The sequence below is a fragment of the Capra hircus genome, chromosome 17 (assembly GCF_001704415.2).
Source record: "Capra hircus breed San Clemente chromosome 17, ASM170441v1, whole genome shotgun sequence".
Classification (NCBI taxonomy): domain Eukaryota; kingdom Metazoa; phylum Chordata; class Mammalia; order Artiodactyla; family Bovidae; genus Capra; species Capra hircus.
The window spans coordinates 3,549,966-3,570,874 of record NC_030824.1 but is presented as its reverse complement, the minus strand read 5'-3'; the positions used below and the strand labels follow the sequence as shown (position 1 = coordinate 3,570,874).

The 20,909-nt window shown below is 43.7% G+C and overlaps 1 protein-coding gene across 3 annotated transcripts in view; it reads right to left on the bottom strand.

Moving 5' to 3' along the window:
- Positions 1-20,909, bottom strand: part of TTC28 (tetratricopeptide repeat domain 28) — a 574,371-nt gene that overhangs the window by 126,130 nt on the left and 427,332 nt on the right. The gene's annotated exons all lie outside the window — the stretch shown is intronic.

Below are 20,909 nucleotides of genomic sequence, written 5' to 3'. Positions count from 1 at the left end.
AAAGGAAAGATATAAGCATCTGAATGCAGAGTTCCAAAGAAGAGATAAGAAAGCCTTCTTCAGCGATTAATGCAAAGACATAGAGGAAAACAACAGGATGGGAAAGAGATCTCTTCAAGAAAATTAGAGATACCAAGGGAACATTTTATGCAAAGATGGGCACAATTAAGGACAGAAATGGCATGGACCTAACAGAAGCAGAAGATATTAAGAAGAGGTGGCAAGAATACACAGACGAACTATACAAAGATCTTCATGACCTAGATAATCCCGATGTGTGATCACTCACCTAGAGCCAGGCATCCTGGAATGTGAAGTCAAGTGGGCCTTAGGAAGCATCACTATGAACAAAGCTAGTGGAGTTGACAGAATTCCAGTTGAGCCATTTCAAATTTTAAAAGATGATGCTGTGAAAGTGCTGCACTCAATATGACAGCAAATTTGGAAAACTCAGCAGTGGCCACAGGACTGGAAAACGTCAGTTTTCATTCCAATCCCAAAGAAAAGCAATGTCAAAGAATGCTCAGACTACCACACAATTGCACTCATCTCACATGCTAGCAAAGTAATGCTCAAAATTCTCAAAGCCAGGCTTCAACTGTATGTGAACCATGAACTTCCAGATATTCAAGCTGGATTTAGAAAAGGCAGAGGAACCAGAGATCAAATTGCCAACATCCGCTGGCTCATCGAAAAAGCAACGGAGTTCTAGAAAAACATCTGCTTTATTGACTATGCCAAAGCCTTTGACTGTGTGAATCACAACAAACTGTGGAAAAGTCTTAAAGAGATGGGAATACCAGACCACCTGACCTGCCTCTTGAGAAATCTGTATGCAGGTCAGGAAGCAACATTTAGAACTGGAAATGGAACAACAGATTGGTTCCAAATTGGGAAAGTAGTACATCAAGCCTGTATATTGTCACCCTGCTTATTTAACTTATATGCAGAGTACATCATGAGAAACGCTGGACTGGATAAAGCACAAGCTGGACTCAAGATTGCTGGGATAAATATCAATAACCTCAGGTATGCAGATGGCACTACCCTTATGGCAGAAAGCAAAGAAGAACTAAACAGCCTCTTGATGAAAGTGAAAGAAGAGAGTGAAAAAGAGAACTAAGATTATGGCATCTGGTCCCATCACTTCATGGCAAATAGATGGGGAAACAATGGAAACAGAGGCAGACTTTACTTTGCGGGGCTCCAAAATCACTGCAGATGGTGACTGCAGCCATGAAATTTAAAGATGCTTACTCCTTGGAAGAAAAGTTATGAACAACCTAGATAGCATACTAAAAAGCAGAGACATTACTTTGCCAACAAAGATCCGTCTAGTCAAAGCTATGGTTTTTCCAGTAGTCATGTATGGATGTGAGACTTGGACTATAAAGAAAGCTGAGTGCCGAAGAATTGATGCTTTTGAACTGTGATGTTGGAGAAGACGCTTGAGAGTCCCTTGGACTGCAAGAAAATCCAACCAGTTCATCCTAAAGGAAATCAGTCCTGAATATTCATTGGAAGGACTGAAAGTGAAGCTGAAACTCCAATATTTTGACCACCTGATGCTAAGAACTGACTCATTGGAAAAGACCCTGATGCTGGGAAAGATTGAGGGCAGGAGGAGAAAGGGACGACAGAGGATGAGATGACTGCATGGCATCACTGACTCAATGGACATGAGTTTGAGTAAACTCTGGGGGTTGCTGATGGACAGGGAAGCCTGGCATTATACAGTCCATGGGGTCCCAAAGAGTCGTACACAACTGAGCGACTGAACTGAACTGAATAAGGAATTAATGTGCCTGTGCCTTTTTAACCAATGGAAAGCACTCAGAAAACAATGGCTGAAGTAAATCAAATGAAATTCAAATGTCTTAAAATGAAGACACAGTATCATTCATGCTTTGGAGTGAAGAGAAATTAAGAGTGAAATAGGTGATGTAACTCTGTGTGCATGTGTGTGTGTGTTTGATTTCCAAACAAAAAAACTAATTTTTTAAAACTTACAATTTAAAACTAAGATGACTCTTATTCACATTACAAAAGAATTCTTTACAAAATAAGCACAGTTGCTTATTAAATCCATTCATGAACTAAATTTCAAAAATTTTACTCTAATGATTTATGCCCAGTTTTTGCTAACCAGAGTTGTTGATAAATAAAACCCCAAAGCTAAGAGGAGCTTTGGAAGCCAAGTGAAGGAGGAATCCGAGAAAGGGTGTCAGTGATGCAGACACGGAGGGGAGCTCAAATAAATGAAGAACAAGGCGAGGTTGACAGATCTGACATTTAGAAAATCACTGAGACTTTAGCCAAAGAAATTTAAAAGGCGGGGGGTGGGGGGGAGCAAGAAGAAGACAGATCTAAAGTGGTTGATAAGTAAATGGAGTTAAGGAAGGAGAACCTGAGAGGAAGAGGAATAAAAAGATGAATCCAAATTTGAAATTGAAGGGGAGGAACTATGGAGATTTACATCCTGATATCACTGCTGGAATTGTTACTGTATTAGAGTCATTTCCAAAAAAAGATCAAGAAGACTTAGAACAGAATGGACATATGGAATAAATCCAAAAAAGAATTCCAAAATTGGCTATTCCTTTAACTATATCTAAGACTGATCGGATATACTATTGAGCAATATTTCTAAAACTATCTTGGTGAAGGGCCAGTTTGGGTATTCTTTGCTTTTTATAATCAACTGCAACCTAATACTATTATAAGACAATGAAATATCATAGCAAGGTCCAGTTGCTATAAAAGTTTCAAAATGCTTACCCTTGCTTTCTTTCCTTATCTTCTTGTGGACGTGGAATAGATAGTTCATGGACTGGCACTGACTCAGCTTAGAGCAGCAGGGCTCTCTAAAGCTGGACTCAGGCTGCACAGACCTCAAATTCAAAGCCTGACATCTCAACCGAGCTCCAGATGTCCAGGGAAATGTCTAACATGAGGGCATTCCATTTCTGTGCCCCTGCTTGTATTAATCAGGGTAGGCTAAGTCATGCTGTCACAAAGCACACACTGGTCTCCGAGGTTTACCACATGTGTTTCTTGCTCACTCTGCATACCAAGGTGAGTCAGCAGGAGGCTCCGTTCTGCATACCCACCACCCCAGTGGCTGCAGCAGGAAAACAGACACTGAAGAACTGCATGAGCGCTTTCCATGGCCTCACATTTTATTGGCTGGAAGCGGTAACACTTCCATGTCAAGGAAGCTGGGAAACTTCAGCATACCACTTTAACCATAAGCAGCACAGAGGAAAGTCTGTTGTTCTGCTGGAAACCAGCTGGTGGAGAAGTACTTCTTTCTCCCTTCCTCTCTCTCCCTGGTGTACTGAGCTAGGAGATTTGGGAAGGGATGGGTGACTCTTAGTGTCAAGTTAAAGTGTTAGTTGCTTAGTTGTGTCCAGCTCTTTGCAACCCCATGGACTGTAGCCTGTCAGGCTCCTTTATCCATGGAATTCTCCAGGGAAGAATACTGGAGTGGGTTGCCATTCCCTTCTCCAGGGAAACATCCTGACCCAGGGATCAAACCGGTGTCTCCCCCACCGCAAGCGGATTCTTTACTGTTTGAGCCTCCAGGGAAGCTTAACCAGTATTCTCTTGATGACTGCAGGCTTTTTGCCCAAGACTGGCTACTGCTGTTACCTGTACATAGGCATCCAACTGCCACCCTCATTTGTAAGGGTCTTATACAAGGAAATGGCAACCCATTCCAGCATTCTGGCCTGGAGAATCCCATGGAGGGAGGAGCCTGGTAGGCTACAGTCCACAGGGTCACAAAGAGTTGGACACGACTGAGCGATTTCACTTTCACTTTGTACAAGTTCTCTGGAGCTCTGGGGGGAGATCTATCCACTGCACAGCTCCCTGATATGGGAACCCTCTCTTGGATTCCCTCCACAGTCACACTCCAGAGCCTTGTGCTGCTAGGGTTTGCTCATCATTGGCAGCCCTCCTGGGAGTGGTTCTGGAGAGCTGTCTCATACCCACCTCTCCTCTCCCTGGGCCACTGGACACTGGTGCGTGCCTGACCTGCCAACACAGGAGTGCCGCTCTCCACTGCTGGCCCTGTCTCCATCTTTCTCCTCTCCCTTTCAGGAAGGTACAGAGAGCAGACCAGCAAGTTCACTATTTAGTCAGATATGGGTCTGCAGAATGCGACTCCCATGGCTGCAGGTACCTCAAGCACTAGGAGCAGTTCTCCTGCAGGCCCCTTCTTGGTCTGGACGGTGAACACCCATGTATGTCCCCTGAGAGGTTAAGTATGAGCATCCTCACGGTGAGGCAGCTGACTTCCCCAAGTGAGTGCTGCAAGAAGGAAGGAGCCAAGCAGACGCTGTATTCTTTCTATAACCTTGCCTCAGAAGTCATATAGCATCACTTCTCTCACATTCTGTTCTTCGGAAGGGTTATTAAGTCTGGTCCACATTCCAGGGAAGGCGATTTAGGCTCTATTTTGGAAGGGAGAAGTGTCAGTGAAGCTATGGACACATTTTAAACCCCCACTCTCCTTAAACACTTTCCAACTCAGTCTGTGGAATAAACTATAGTATGAATCAGCCAGAATCTGGATCAAACAAATATCTGACAAAGATATCACTAGAATCTCAAGATATGGACAAAAACTGTCAGAACGCTCTGCTTTTATAAATAAAGGGTAAAGGGATGTACTGCTAGACTCTTGGGAAATGAGATCCAAAACCCTTCAAATGCTCTGATAAATCTCTTTCTGCCACAGATTTTTAAAAACACTGAAAGAATGTTTATAAGTATTTGCACGAGGGAAGTTTTAATAACCAATCAAATAAGAGAGCTGGAAGCCTGTTCGTCTGTATCCTCCTCCTGCCCAGAGTCCTCACGAAGACTCCCGCTCTGGCAGAAGCCCTGCTGTGTGTCTGCATGGTGATCACAGGAAACAAGCCAGGCTTCACCGCTCTTCTCAACTGTGATGACACTGACTTTGTCAAAACAGCTTTGGCTTCAACAGTTTGGGAAAATCCCAAGACTTACCAAGGCCTAACAACTTGCCCAGAGATAACCTCACAAGCAGGATATGAGCAACCCTGTGCCCCTCCGACTCTACAGCCTGAACTCTTCATCATTGGGCAGCGTTCTCTCTCCTAAACACCAAAACATAACTCAATATGCAACAAAGATCTGAGCTGGCTTCTATTTCATTAAGAGGAAATCAATATCGTTGAACTGAACTCCCAAAGATACAAACAAAAACAGAGGATAGTTCAAATGAACAAAGAATAACAATGACCAGTACTTCTGAAAATACAAATGCTTACGAAAACAAACATAAGCATGAATCATGAGGCTGCAGTGTTTCCTGTCTGTTAACTATTAGGATTACAAAACCACTGCCTTCATCCTGAGTTTGAGCGGGGGGAGTTGAGGGGACTGAGGGAGACGCAGTGTTAACCTGCTACCGGAATAAGCACACTCAGTGATGCTTTCTGAGAGTCACATACACAGCATCCTCAGACTCCAAAGGCTGGATACCAGGCCTTCAAGGAGCTCACAGCCTACAGGGGAGGAGAGACACAGGAAGAAATAAGAACACCACCCTGAGACACAAGAAGCACCAGAAAACGAAACATGGTTCTGTGCGATGAGCACCTGCCTCCAGTCCCCAGTCACCTCTGTTTCTGCGGCACATTCACGAATCGAGATGGTGGTAAGGAGGATAAACCCACAGTAACAAGGATAGGATGACCTTAATCACTGCTCATTTCAATTAAAGACATTTTCATCAGGACTTTTAGGAACCATGAGCACTGGATGAACAATCTTAAAATATGAAACTCAAAAATTAAAGGGCTTTCCATTGTAGAAAGGGATTAAGGCAAGGCAGTCTGATATGAGGAAGGAAAATACTAAGAAATCTGTTCGCCCAGGCATCAGAAGAACCAGGCTCTCACAGTGCTTGGCCTCAAACCAGCCCTGCGATTTAAAGCCCTCCACTCCCCTGAGCTGCGGTTCTGCTTTGCTTTGCCTCTCTAGACATTCAGGGGGCTGGATGATGCAGTCCCTCTCCAGCTCGGAAGCCTGGGATCCTCGTGCTCTAGGGACGCGGGCTCTGCTCTCAGGTGCCATTGCCCCTGCAGGGTTCTCTGCTTTCAGGCCTTGAGCCAGATCTCCTTTCTCTGCTCACCTGGCTCACCTCCCACACGGCCCAGCGACCACCACACAGACATAACCCCGGAGGACTCACTCCTTAGAAGGACCTGCCATAGGTCAGGTGCTGTGCCAAGGAGGGTGGTCCTCCCCTGCATGGTGGCCCTGGGGAAGCTTCCATAAGCTTGAATCTGGGTGTAGTCCTGGCTTCTTGGGTGATCTTGGACATGTGAATTCTCCACCAACCAGGGCAAGAGGGTCTGCCCTGAGTCTCTGCAGGGTTGTTAATGGGAACAAAATGAAGCAATTCATAAAGCACTGTACAAATACAGAGTATTACAGCAATGGACCATGATCACCAAATGCTCTGAATTCAGGGGCTCCTCCAGCCGCAAGTCCTGCCAGGACAGAGTTGTGTGCTTTCTTGCTCCCTGAGAGGAAACTTGATGCAAAACAGACACAGCCTAGAGGCTGATGTGTCTCTGTATCTCTCCCCAGAGCAGCTAGTGGCTCTAGAACTAATAAGGTCCCAGCGGATTCCCTCTCTAAAGAAGCCTGAAATGTTGCTGTGAACTGACAGTAATGCTATCCACATCAATCCCACTCGGATCACAGTCTCCGGAACACACCACATTAGAAACTTTAACTGGAGAACTTTTCTGTCACTTCCCACTTAGGTTGACATTAATGCCACCCACTGTCCCATGTAGAGTTCTAAGAAGTTAAGATCTCTATCCTATTAAAACTCCCCCAGAAGAGTTTCATGGGACTGCAGGCATGTAGTGTAATGTACCCATGGGTCTGGACTTTTCAGAGATGGCCAATTTCATATAATCTCCTTCTTCTCAATAAAGGTAAAGATCACTTAAAAGTGTGATTAATTATAATTAATTTTCCAAGTCCTTTGGATATTTATTCATATAAATTAATAAATTAGGAAAACATTTTTTCAGATCAGATTCTTAAATTAGAAAATTTTACACACGCGCGTGTGTGTCCAATTCTTTGCAACCTCATGGACTGTAGCCCGCCAGGCTCCTCTGTCCATGGGCTTCTCCAAGCAAGAATACTGGAGTGGGTAGCCTTTCCCACCTCCAGGGGATCTTCCCAACCCAGGGATCAAACCCAGGCCTCCTGTACTGCAGACGGATTCTTTTTTGTTTTTTAATTGGAAGATAATTACTTTGCAATATTGTGATCACTTTTGCCATATATGGACATGAATCAGCCACGGGTACTCCTGTATCCCCCTATCCTGAACCACCCTCCCACCTCCCTCCCCACCCCTTCCCTCTGGGTTTTCCCAGAGCACCGGCTTTGAGTGCCCTGCTTCATGCATCAAACTTGTACTGGTCATCTCTTTTACATAGTAATGTACATGTTTCAATGCTATTCTCTCATATCACCCCACCCTCGCCTTCTTCCAAAGAGTCCGAAAGTCTGTTCTTTACATTTGTGTCTCTTTTGCTACCTTGCACATAGGGTTGTCATTACCACCTTTCTAAATTCCATATATATGCATATTAATATACAGTATTTGTTTCTCTAACTTACTTCACTCTGTATAATAGTTTCCAGCTTCGTCTATCTCATTAGAACTGACTCAAACATGTTCCTTTTTATGGCTGAGTAATATTCCACAGTGTATATGTACCATCACTTCCTTATCCATTTGTCTACAGGCAGATTCTTTACTGCTGAGCCACTGGGGAGGCCCAGTGATGATTACTCTAGATACTGTAAATCCTGGGTTAATCCTCATGGTCAGAGAACACAAAGCTGTATTTAATTTTCAAGTGCGAAAGAAGACGAAAAGGAGAATAGAATCAATAAACACCAAATACATTCATGCAAGCAAGAAGAAGGAACTGACTTAAGAAAGGGTAACAGTGAGCAAATTACAATGATGGAATTCAAACCCAAGTTTGCCTCACTCTGAAGTTTACTCTGCTTCACTCAGGTTTCTCTACAAACGTCAGCCCCTCATAGAGGTCTTCTTTGACCTCACCACCTAAAATACCCCGGCTGGCACGTGACTCCCTCCTTCCTCTCCATCCATTTGCTGTCATTCTACACCCCCTCCCCAGCTCATTTCCCTCACAGTACCTATTTATCCAAAACCACTTCTCCTATACTAGAATATAAGCTAAGCAGAGATTTGTTGCTGTTGTTGTATTCACTGTTTCATCTCCAGTGCCTAGAAAGTACCTGAGATGTGGTGCTCACTATTAAAAAAAGAACAAACTAACCTAAATGCTTGTGTTTTTCATCATAACTCACTGGAGGGTATAGTAAAAAAGCAGCCATGTGTATACATCCGTATGTACACAGTCGGTTTCACTGTTCTGTCTACGCTCTGGGTGCTAAGGTCATAGAGTAAGGATTCCAGTTGACTGTGGACACAACTCAGCAACCTCTCTCCACAAGAAAAGAGCTTCTGTGTCCTAGGAGAAGAGGACAGCTTACACCCGTGCCAGCGCTCCTGTGTCCTTCGTCACAGGAATCAGTACACATCAAGAGTCCACCAATCTGCTAACATGATTTCTATCTTATTTTTCCATACAAAGGACAATTTAATACCAAACAAAGCTCCCAGATCCTTCTTACAGTCAATTCCACAACCACTAAACTTATCCTGACTCACCAACAAAAGCCACATCAACATGGGAGCAAGGGATTCATTTATTATACCCAAAGAGTCTCTTCAGAACTTTCAAAGTAACTGCAATTTTTGGTCATTTAAATAATTTTACATTTAACACAGGCTCTCTTTACAGATCTTTCTGAAATAGCTGGAAGATACACCTAATAAAAATAATTTCAACAAAAAGGAATTAAAGAGATTATGGAGCTCTGGGGTCATCATCCTGGGAAGGTAAAACTTTAAAAAGGAAGAGATGCCTCCAAGGGTACATCATTAGCGCACACACCCACTTTATCAAGGCAGAATGAATGTACCATAAATGTTGGTTCACCCATCATGTATGACTTCCACATAAGAGATACTCTGAGATCTAAATCACATATCTAATATTCAGCAGTGGGGCCAAGAATCGAGGGGTGAACCATGAGGGGAGGGAGATATGCGCTTCTTCCTGATACTTGTAAGCACAACACTGCTGCACAGACCCATTTGGTGTTTTTATAATTGCCTCAATTCTCTTCTTTTGTCAGAATTCATTCTCAGTAACAGCTTGAGCAGTGTAGCAATCGTGGTCTGAAATGACTTGTAAACCACAGACACAAATATTTGGGCCAAGAATGTGGAATCCATTGCTGTCACATTCCATTATTTCTGGTGGAGCAATTCACTAACATTTTGGAATCTAGATCATAAATTATGCAGAGCCTCAGCAAAAGAGCTGAGGACACAAACTGCTGTAATAAAATTCCTGTTACTGGAGCCATAAAAACAGAACAAAAGAAAGGCAAAGAAGGGAAATCAGGATTGGACTTTTCTGACATTCCTTGTCCGCCATTGTTAATGGTTTTACAAAATCAAAATGTAACATGCGGGAAACCATCAGACAAGCCAAAAATGATATGATGGGCATACTGTCGTTTATAAACACCATGACCACCATGAGACTCCCCAGAATAAAGTGAGCTTTGTGGAGAAAGCTTGAATATTGACATAAATTAAAGTGCCTAAACGCACAACAGAGCCATCTGTACATTTTTCATGATTCTCAAGAGGTGTGAAATGTCCTTCAATCACAGCACCCAGGCAGTGGTCGACTTTTCTTTTGAGATATATTAGAAAATGTCAGAGGGAAAGAGCTCTCTGAATTACCATGTTACTTCTTTCTGTGGAAACTGAGTTAATGGCAGAGCCGGAACTAAAACCCTATCTCTTCACTCCCAAGCCACTGGGTTTCATCTTGCAGAATGGTGTCTTAGGCAGGGAGGTGTTCAAAAATTATTTCATGGACAGATGGATGAAAGAATGGGTGAATAGATGGGTAAACAGATAAATGAATAAAATAAAAAACCGTCTTCTGTGGGTCAATGTTCATAATGAGAAAAAGCCAAAAAGAACATAGCACTGAAATACTTTAGAAATAAAGAACTGGAAAGTCAGCTGGATCATGCTTAGCAACCATTCCCAATGTGATTCTAAGAATTCTTTCTTCTCAAGTATAACTTGAGAGCACTGGCATACGTATGTATGTGTACACATGTAGGCGTATGTGCGTATACCCCAAAAGGAGTAATGAGCACGAGAGCAACAGGCAAGCGTTTCTTAGGCAGGACCGCTCTTGGCAGCGTTCAGTGCAGCTCCTTCATCAAGGTGCACGTGGATGAAGGAGAACAGAGTGGGGGGCGGAAGCCCCAGCACAGAGGCGGCCTGAAAGGCAGGCGTGCGCTTTCTGAGCACAGCACTGCTTCTGCAATTATCACAAACATAGTCAGAAGAAAACAAAATGCTTTTCAAGATCACATAGAAGGCCTAAAATGTGAAAACAGGAAAAAGGGGCTCAGCACAAGTTTAAAGCCATATAAGGGAAGAAAGCTATTTTTTCACCAGGATAGGAGGAAACTTTTCTTCTAGCAAATCCCAGAGCACAACAGAAACTAGCTCCAATCATCTGTCTAGGTGAGGAATTTTCAAGTCTTCTATGGAGAAGAACTGCTTTAAATGTCCCCAGAGCCTTGACATCACTCTGAGGAGGAGGGAAAAGGAGTAGGGAAGGAGGAAGGGAAACATAGCCAGTGGCGCCAGCAGGGTCCCCAGGCGCAGGTGCCCTCAGTGCAATGCCAGCCACGATCTGAGCCTGCGCCGGGCGCCAGGCACGGTGCACAGCGCTTCGCACACATTGGCTCACTGAATCCTCGCAGGCCTCTACCCCTGGCCCCACCCTGCAGGCTCTACTCTTAACTCCTTATTTCAGATGAAGAAATTGAAGTCTGAAGAGGTTATATAACTTTCCCAAAGCCACACAGTTCATAAATGGCAGAGCTACGATTCAAACCCAGTCTGGTCTGACACGAAGGCTCAGGTTTTTCTGTCTCCTGGCTGCCAGCCTCCCTCCCCACTGAGAATCCCAGAAAGCCATGGCTTTACCAGGCTTAATAGATGGTTTGGAAATCTACCAGGTATACCTTAAAGTTCTTTCAAGACTATGAGCTGAGAGTGCTGGTCAGAGTTTCGAAAATCTGGGTTTACCATTACAAAACAACTGGCAGTTGTCTTTCTTTGGTAAAAACCTTCTGGAAAGCCAAAAATTGCTGTGCTATGGTCATTCCTTACCCAAGTCTGCATTTTAACATCCAGCTAATTGAGATGAGTGGAGACATCTGTAAGCTGATTTTTAAAAGAGACAAATCTCTTCAGAGCATACTAACAGCAGTACCATTTACTGAGTGCTTGCTATGTGCTAAGCACTGCTCATTAATTCATGCAGCATCAAAGATCAACAAGCTAGTACTAGGCCCTGGGAATACAAATGCATCAGAGGGCGGCCCACAGCCTGCAGGGAGCCAACACGCAGAGCAGTCCCTGCCTGTCGGGCACAGGGCATCACGAGGGTGCCACAGAGCACCCGTGTGGCTCCTGGAAGCCACCTTGCAAGTGCGGTCACCTCACAACACCTCAGGATGGAACCGGAGGGTCAGAAAGCTTAAGTAATGTAAAAGGGCACAGCTTTGAGGTGGGCTGAGCTCAGGTTCGCCTCACTTCAGAGCCATGCTCCGTCCACCTCTGGCTGTGGCCTCACAAGAAAATACGTTCCTTAAAGCTCCTGCCACAGGATGATCTTTTCTTACAGGGTAACACTAGACAAAACCCCCACACTAACTCCTAGGGTCTCAGGCGAGTCACATGATGGGACTCCTATTTAGTACCTGTGACTGTGTGCTCAGCCCCTCAGTCGTATTCAACTCTTTGCGACCCCGTGGACTGTAGCCTGCCAGGCTCCTCTGTCCATGGGATTCTCCAGGCAAGAATACTGGAGTGGGCTGCCATTTCCTTCTCCAGGGGGCTCTTTCCAATTCAGGGACTGAACTCGTATCTCTTGCATTGCACGCAGATTCTTTACCACTGAGCCACCTGAGCTAACACTCATCAAAGCATTTTCACATTCACATTCTGAGCCTAGAAACCATCTTGTAAAGACCAAAGCTATTATATGGTGCTTTTTTCTTTTTGCATGTGAGAAAATTAAGGCTCAGGAAGGGAAAGCAACTTGCCAAACAAAGTTGAGGCCCAGAGCTCAGTTTGGGGCCCTCTCAGTCCAGCCAATCTCTGAGCCACAGAACATGAGCTTATCAGGCTGGTTTGTGTGTTTCCTTTCTTGGTGTCCAAAACTGAATGACTTAACTCCAAAAGGGAGTAAACAGTGCAGCCGAGCTAGAGTCTGGGACCAGTTCTCCTCAGCCGACGTTCTGGTTTCGATGAGACTCTAGAAACAGTACACTGATGGTTACCAGTGGCTGAAGAGGGGCTGAAGAGATGTAGGTCCAAGGGTACAAGCTTTAAGTTATACGATGAGTAAGTTCAGGGGATCTAATGTACAGCTTGATGACTAAAGTTAGCAATACTGTATTGTATACTTGAAACTTGCTATGAGAGTAGGGCTTTAATGACTTCACAACAACAACAAAATGGTAATTATGTGTGGTGGAGGGTATGTTAACTAACCTTACTGTGGTGAAATATTTTGCAATGTATATATGTATCAAATAATCACACAATCCACCTTAAACCTATACAATGTTAAATATCAGTTACATCTCCAAAAAGTTGGGGGGAAAAAAGAGAGATGAAGAGATCAAAGAACAACATGTATTGCTGGCCCCTGAAAACCACCTTCAACTTTCAGTAGATCAGAATATTCTGAAGGGTAAGAAATACTAGGTATTTCAGTAGCATTTTCATCTTTCTTTTAGCATCTTCCCACATGTGATATAAAGTTATGATGATGACAATGATGAAAACAATTTTGAATATTATGTGTTAGGCACTGTTCCAAAGGTTTTACACATATTAACTCACTCAGTCCTCATAGCCATCTTGGGAGATGGGTGCTAAAATTATGCCCATTTCACAGATGAAGAAACTGAGGCAGAGGGCAACTAAACATCTTGTCCAAGGTCACAAAGTCATTAAGTGGCATAGTTGGGATCCCATGCCAGGACATATGATTTCAGCAGTCAGGTTCTTTACATGTATGCCAGACATAGGGTGACTTGATACCCTATATCCTAGACTGGCTCAGTGATAAATTCTATAGTCACCCTAGCTTTACAACACTGTTAAAGTCATCACATTGGCAGAGAAGGGGAGCCACTTGTGAGTGGGGCTTCTTAGTGATTAAAATGGAGAGAAACCAGCATATGAGTTGAGTGGTTTCTACATCACCAGGAGAAAGCAAAAGAACAGCCCAAAGGATTCCTATGCAGAGTGCCACAGCCCTGGAGGTCAGAATGGGAGCAGGGGAGAAAGATCATAAAAGTGTTCACGGAAAGATTCAGCATATAGGTGCTTCCTATTCCCTTTGTCACACACAAAGTAGTATGAGTTCCTCACTGATGACAAAGAGAATGTCTTTCTCCATCAGGCATTTAAGAAGTACCAGGAGTTGTCAAGGCAGACATGCCAGCTTGCCGGATGGTGCCACGAACTGAAGAACACCATCTGTTTTGTTAAGGTTGACAGTCTGAAATTTCTGGTTAAACTCCAGATCTCCCCTTGTTGTGCAGGGCTTGACAACTTTGAGTCCATTACCTTCTGCTTACTGAGTCACGGAGCATATTATCCCTCCCTTCAGAGCACTCCAACAGCTGGGCCATGGTATAAGCTGTCTCTTTCTTATTCGGTATTAAATAATGGATTTGATGGGACCTTCCTTTTGAATCAGGGAAACTCAGAGAACTGCTGTTGTTTCAAATAAGTGGCCAATTCTGACATTCTGGCTCAGTAACACAAATCTGTTACTTTTTTTTGCCACTGGGGCTGTTCTGATGAGGGCTTGCTTTACAAGCACATTGGACAGATAACAACAAAGCATTTACTTCACTTTTTAATTGCTCTTGGAAACATTCTAAATGGCACGAATGCAATTTTTACTTGAAAATGAAAGTGTTCGCTTCCCAGAGTAACTTAACTCTTCAAAGGAGGGCAGAAAATACTACTTTTTGAAATCCCTTGAAAACTGAGAGCCTGTATTCAGGAGCTAACAAAGCTGTCTGAAAGTCAAATGGGGACAGGCTGAGTCAGCCATACCAACTAAAAGTCGCATTTCGGCTTTAATCCAATTCAACAAATGCATTTTCTGCTGTGTCAGAGAGAGCCTTAAGAAGAATTTCTGGAACAACATGCTGAAAATGGTTCTCGATGAAAGCTACTTTTTGAAGGCACTGTGAAATTACTAATTATGCTGAAGAGAGTCTTAAACACTTGAGCCTTTTGTGGATTTCATGCTGGGAAACAGAAGTGAGTTCAGGTTGTGGTCTATGAGTAGCCACACGTATGCCCGGTGTCAGTCTGAAGGTGTGCCTGTGTGTGCCCGGCATGAAGTGGGGATAAGTGAATGAGAATGAAAAGAAGCTGCGGTTTTGTAAAAAATGCTCATTTCCAGTTTTTTTCCAGTTAAAATGTCAACTCGTCCTAGCCACTTAAAAATGCAAGAGTTCTCCCTTTCCCTAAATAATTGTAGCCACTCTCTTTACAGAGGCAGGCCGCATGACACTGTATTATAAAGACCATGGACTTTAGATCCAGAGAGCTCTGGGCTCAAATCTCACACACTCACTGTGGGACCTTTAACAAATTAACCTCTCTGTTCTTCAGGTTTTTTACTTCTAAATGAGAATAATAAGCACTATCTTTCTGAATTTTAAAATGAAACAATGAATCTGCAGAGAAAGCTACCCCAAGAAAAGTGTTAGCAACACTGGAGGCATTCCAAAAGTGAAATGACTTATTATTATCATGACTTTTAAGCCACTTCACAGTTGTGTTGAAAAGAACACAAAGGCCTTTCATATATTCTCTATGGAACCTGTTATTTGAATACCTAAAAAGTGAAACTAGTATTAGTTTCCTAAGACTAGATGATAAGTGCAGAGGAGAATAAACTGCAAAGTTATACACTGAAAAGAAGAGACAGTATGATATCTTAGTGATTTTCTTGTTCAGAAGTAATAAATATTAGGGCTCTTCAAACCTGCACAAAAGGCCTCATTTTAACCATGCTTTGTAAACTACTTGGATAAAAGTCCAAAAAGGTTAATCTATTAGTTTGCCTGCTTCTCAGACTGTCTCAGTTATCATAGGGCAAAAGACTATGTAAAAGAAAGAAATACCTGCTCAATTCAGTATTCCTACTGACTATAACAAGTAAAATTAAAATGGTATCATAAAACCTAATCACCACCTGCTGGTTCAACTATTTCTCAAGCTGATTATAGTTCTGGTTCATTTAAAAGCCTTAGGATCAAGTTCCAGCTTCCATATACATTGTCTTTCCATGGAAAAAATAAAAGAATTTCTGTTTTTTAAAGTAGCAGAGAGTTTCAGAGATCATTTACACCAACGGGAATTTGAAGATCCAGTCTGCAATGCATGGAAACTGCCACTCTTCCAGGACTAGTCCACCTGTGCTACGGGGTCAGAAGCAGCAGGAATTATACCCTGACTTAAAGCAGCAAGGCACAATGGATGAACACAGTCGCTGTCAAAGAGGTAAGTAAGCACTTGACCCTCAGACTTCAGTAATAAGGTCCTGGAATTTCCCACAGTACTTGGCTCTTGTCATCCGTATCTATTCAAGATACATATCTGGTGTGGCCACTTACTAGCTAATAGGGAATAAGACCACAATAAAAGCTAAGAAACATATCCCGTCCATTCTTGGCATTTATGATTTGGTTGGTAAATAATTATGCTTAACAAGGGCCATATAATGTTAGATCACAAATGAACACTAAATTTCCTGGAAGAGTCTGAGAGGCTTAAGGTAATATGGCCTTTGACTGAAGTCTGAATGAATAAGCAAGACTTCAAAGGCTTGACAGAAGGAGAAGGACTACTCAAGGCAGAAGAAATCGCGTGAGGAAAACCGTGAAGGAAATACCACGTGCAGAGGTTTGGAGGAGGAGTGAGCGAGGGGCAGGGTGGCAGAAAACAGCATTAGAAACACAAGCTGGGGCCAGTTCCTTAGGGTAGAGTTCTCTGGCACACCCTACCTCAATTAAAATTGCACCCCATATAATTTCTGAAGTCACTCAGTACTCCTCCTTTAAGCACTTAAAATGCCTGTTTTATCTACCACACAGCCACTGCCAATAGTTTCTGGCACATAGCAGGTGCTCAAGAAATACTTTTTCAATGTTTAGGGTTATTGAAAAATATATATGCTAGGTGTAAATGAAAAAAATCTCAGTGTTTTCCTTCCTGTCTAGGAAAAAAACAGTTCTTCCCAGTGTCTCTCTCTCCCCTGAGTCTCCTGTACACTTGCACAGAACACTTCATTCCAACACTGCTGGTCATCAAGCGTGGTGTTAGGGGATGTTCCCAGGTAACAAGTGAGTCTTAGACCAGCTGAGTGTCCTAGGACTCATCTCAATTCTGACCCTGTCTACTCAAAGCTGGCATCAGATCCCACAGGTAGGGGCTCAGTCTCAGAAGACCACCCCCACTCCCACTTCAGATACCAGTCTCAACCTCTGTGCTTCTGACCAACAGGCTATACACAGGAGGTTCCTACAACCTCCTCCTCAGGGCTGACTATTGGCTAGAGAAGTTCACGGAACTCAGGGAAACACAAACACCAGTTTATTAAAGGGCATGATAAAGGATACAGCTGAACAGACAGATGAAGAGATACACAGGGCCAAGCTTGGGAGGGTCCTGAGCGCAGCAGCTTCTCCAGAGGAGTCTCCGTGGAGTTGGGGTGCATCACCCTTCTGGTGTGGGTGTGTTCCCCAACATGAAAGCTCTTTGAACCCCCTATATTAGATTCAGTTCAGTTCAGTTGCTCAGTCATGTCCGATTCTTTGTGACCCCTTGAATCACAGCACACTAGGCCTCCCTGTCCATCACCAACTCCCGAGTTTACTCAAATTCATGTCCATTGAGTCGGTGATGCCATCCAGCCATCTCATCCTCTGTCTTCCCCTTCTCCTCCTGCCCCCAATCCCTCCCAGCATCAGGGTCTTTTCCAATGAGTCAGCTCTTTGCATGAGGTGGCCAAAGTACTGGAGCTTCAGCTTTAGGATCAGTCCTTCCAATGAACACCCAAGGACTGATCTCCTTTAGGATGGACTGGTTGGACCTCCTTGCAGTCCAAGGGACTCTCAAGAGTCTTCTCCAACACCACAGTTCAAAAGCATCAGTTCTTCAGTGCTCAGCTTTCTTCACAGTCCAACTCTCACATCCATACATGACCACCGGAAAAACCATAGCCTTGACCAGACGGACCTTTGTTGGCAAAGTAATGTCTCTGCTTTTCAATATGCTGTCTAGGCTGGTCATAACTTTCCTTCCAAGGAGTAAGCATCTTTTAATTTCATGGCTGCAATCACCATTTGCAGTGATTTGGGAACCCAAAAAAATACAGTCTGCCACTGTTTCCCCATCTATTTCCCATGAAGTGATGGGACCAGATGCCATGATCTTCGTTTTCTGAGTGTTGAGCTTTAAGCCAACATTTTCACTCTCCTCTTTCACTTTCATCAAGAGGCTTTTGAGTTCCTCTTCACTTTCTGCCATAAGGGTGGTGTCATCTGCATATCTGAGGTTATTGATATTTCTCCCAGCAGTCTTGATTCCAGCTTGTGCTTCTTCCAGCCCAGCGTTTCTCATGATGTATATCAGATTACTATTAGGATTTTGTAGGCTTTCTCATATAGGCATGATCAATTATTATTAACAACTCCATTTCTAGTTCCTCCCCTAGTTCTGGAGGATGGGGAGGTCAGGGCTGCACATTTCAAGCTTCTAATCATGGGCTGGTCCTTCTGCTCCATCCAGGAGCCCACCCAGAGTCGCCTCATGAAGTTACAGACAGAGAGAGGGCTGTTTGGGGCAGATGGAGCTGTTGAAGGAGCAGGAATAGACAGATGTCTCAGATGGAAGTGAGGTCTGGGTTTGGGGATTTGGTGTATGGTGGTGAAGGCCATGGTCATGGATTAGGATCAAGAAGGGCATAACATTCCAATTCTACCCTATCTGCAGAGAGCAATGTGTTTTTAAAAGTAAACCTTCAATTAAAGTATAATATACAGTCAGAAAGGTATGAAATTTTAAGCATACATTTGAACAAATTTTCAAAGTGAGCACAGCCATGTAACTACCACCCCAGATCAAGAAGTAGAACAGTACCAGTATCTCTGCAATGCCTAAACCATCAAAAGCATTTACTGCCAATATCGTATTGGTGACTTAGAGACCTGGAATCTTCACCTATAACAATAAGCTCTCTTTAAATAGAATTCACCATGAAGAAGAACCACAGACGTGATGTGAATGTCTAGCTAAGAGACCCAGTTCAAATGTTCAACTTTTTCCACTGTTATTTTGATTTTCTCAAAAAATTAATCAAAAAGTAAATTCCTCCAGGCTGACCTCAAAACAGATGGATTCCTTAAGGAATGAACATGCGACTAAAACAGAGCCAAATGTTTCTGCAAGAAATACCCTGCAAAGCCCACTGCAGTCATGCGGCGCAGGTCCAGCAGGCAGTGTCCAACACAGATGGCAGGACCTGGGGTCACATCTGTACCCACCATTGCTGGCAAAGCAAATGGCTACACAGGGGCTGCTGCAGATGGAAAGACTCAGGGACAGGCAGGTATGCCAGCGCCAGGTGTGGGTGGCAGGAGCCAGCAACTAAACCTCATGGTGAGGCTCCCCTGCTCATAGCACAGTGCCAGGCAGCACTGCTCACCCAAAACAGCCACGCAAGAAGGGATGAATGCTCAGTGAATGCCAAAGTGGCAATACCCCCAGAGGCAGTGCCCACCTAAGTCTGGGAAAATGAAATTGCGTTCAGAAATCAATGTTCTCCAAAATGATCACTCAAGTGTTCCCTTCTGAAGTCCTAACAGAAGTGTTATCAATGCTCAGGACTAGGCTGCCTAATGGGAAATGCCCCCATGGGGGCTTTTGACACATAAACCTATTCAGCTTCACATGTTCATAATCATTTGTGTAAAGAAGAAAAAACCTCCAAGCACTAATTAGAAAGATGGAGCTGTTGTATTTTCCTCCTGATCACCTTATCTTCTTTATTCAGTTCTTGAAGACTCAGCTATTAAAAGAAATTAAGTAATTCATCAAGACCATTTCAATTACCTGCTGCTGATAACATCAGATTACAATTAGCATCTACAAATGAACCAAGTGCCAACTGCCAAGCTGAAACATAAGCTAATTTACTGCTAGACTCTGCCTGCTGGAGACAGAGCCCTGGGACCTGGCAGCAAGCATCCACTTCATTATTCCAACAACAGTTTTGCAGCCTCTGCTGCAACCCTCCAAAGTGCGGCGCTGACCAAGATTTACTGCCCTGTCCGTCGCCGCTCACATGTTTACAGACGCACTGTATCTGTAAGCAAATCACTGCTCCCTTTAAATGGCAATGTCTAGACAAGCAGGGTGACAAATCTTGACCTAAAGGAGAGGATAAATATTATTAATATTTATTAGGTACTGATAGGTGTGGGGTGCAGCGCAAGATGTGCATGTCACCACCGTAATGAGGGCCTGAATCATTTTCTGTGAGTCCTCTGGTGCTTGATCAGAAAAATCTCCTGCTCTGGTTGACGCTCTCTATTTTTCATTTCTCCTTTCAAACAGGGAAAGCACTTTCTTGTTACTTTTTTTTAGATGTCTAGAAAAATCTGCTTCAGGCTCTGGGACACATTTTTCCCCATTTCATGACCTGAACAGGAACTGCTCTGAAAGGAAAGCAGAGGTGTGTGGTTTGGCTTCCTACAGCACGGATCTTACTAGACTTTGACAATCTGTGTAGTCTTGTCTATGAGTCTCAAGTAAGAACTAACGGTTCAATTAAGTGCATGGGGTTCAGAGGAGGCTGTGAGCTGTTGCAGAAGACAGCAGGTATACCTGGGTTTGGATCTTGCCTCTGCTGCTTATAAACCGTACGATACTGGGCCAGTACCTTTACTTCTATGCCTACCACAAGGCTCTGTAGTAAAGATGACATGAAATAACATACGCAAAGTATCTAGTTCAGTGCGAGTAATCAACAGAAAATAGACCCTCCAGGGAAAGAGGAAAGAGGCCTGCTCCCCGCTGACAGTGCCTGTCCTCCGCAGGGAGCACAGGCTGGGACCACCGCTCACGGTGGCCGAGAGCCCTCCAGTGGTGCTTCTTTCATCTTCCTCTGGATGGAGGGTGGGTGCGGCTTTTCGCCCTAGGCTAAGTAACCTCAGCATGGCGCCCTCTGGAATCCACCCACCCTTCCAGGGGGAACGCTCCCTCATAGAAGGATCAGTGGACCCCGGAATCAGAGACTGGAAGTCTAGACTCAACTCTGCCTCTTACTGCACAACCTTTGGTGAATTACAGACATTCACCAAATCTCTGGATTTAATCTCTGGAACCTCATCAGTGAAAAGGAATAATAACAATTTACCTCACAGTATACCTCATAAATACCAATCTACTTCATAAAACACAAATGTTATGGAATTACATTGCTGTAGCAAGAACTTCTTTGTGAGGTCTTATGGACCCTTCAGTATCTTAAGTGGCTATTTTGAACACAGTCTCATAAATCATACTGTGGATTTTCAAAGATAAATACCCAATG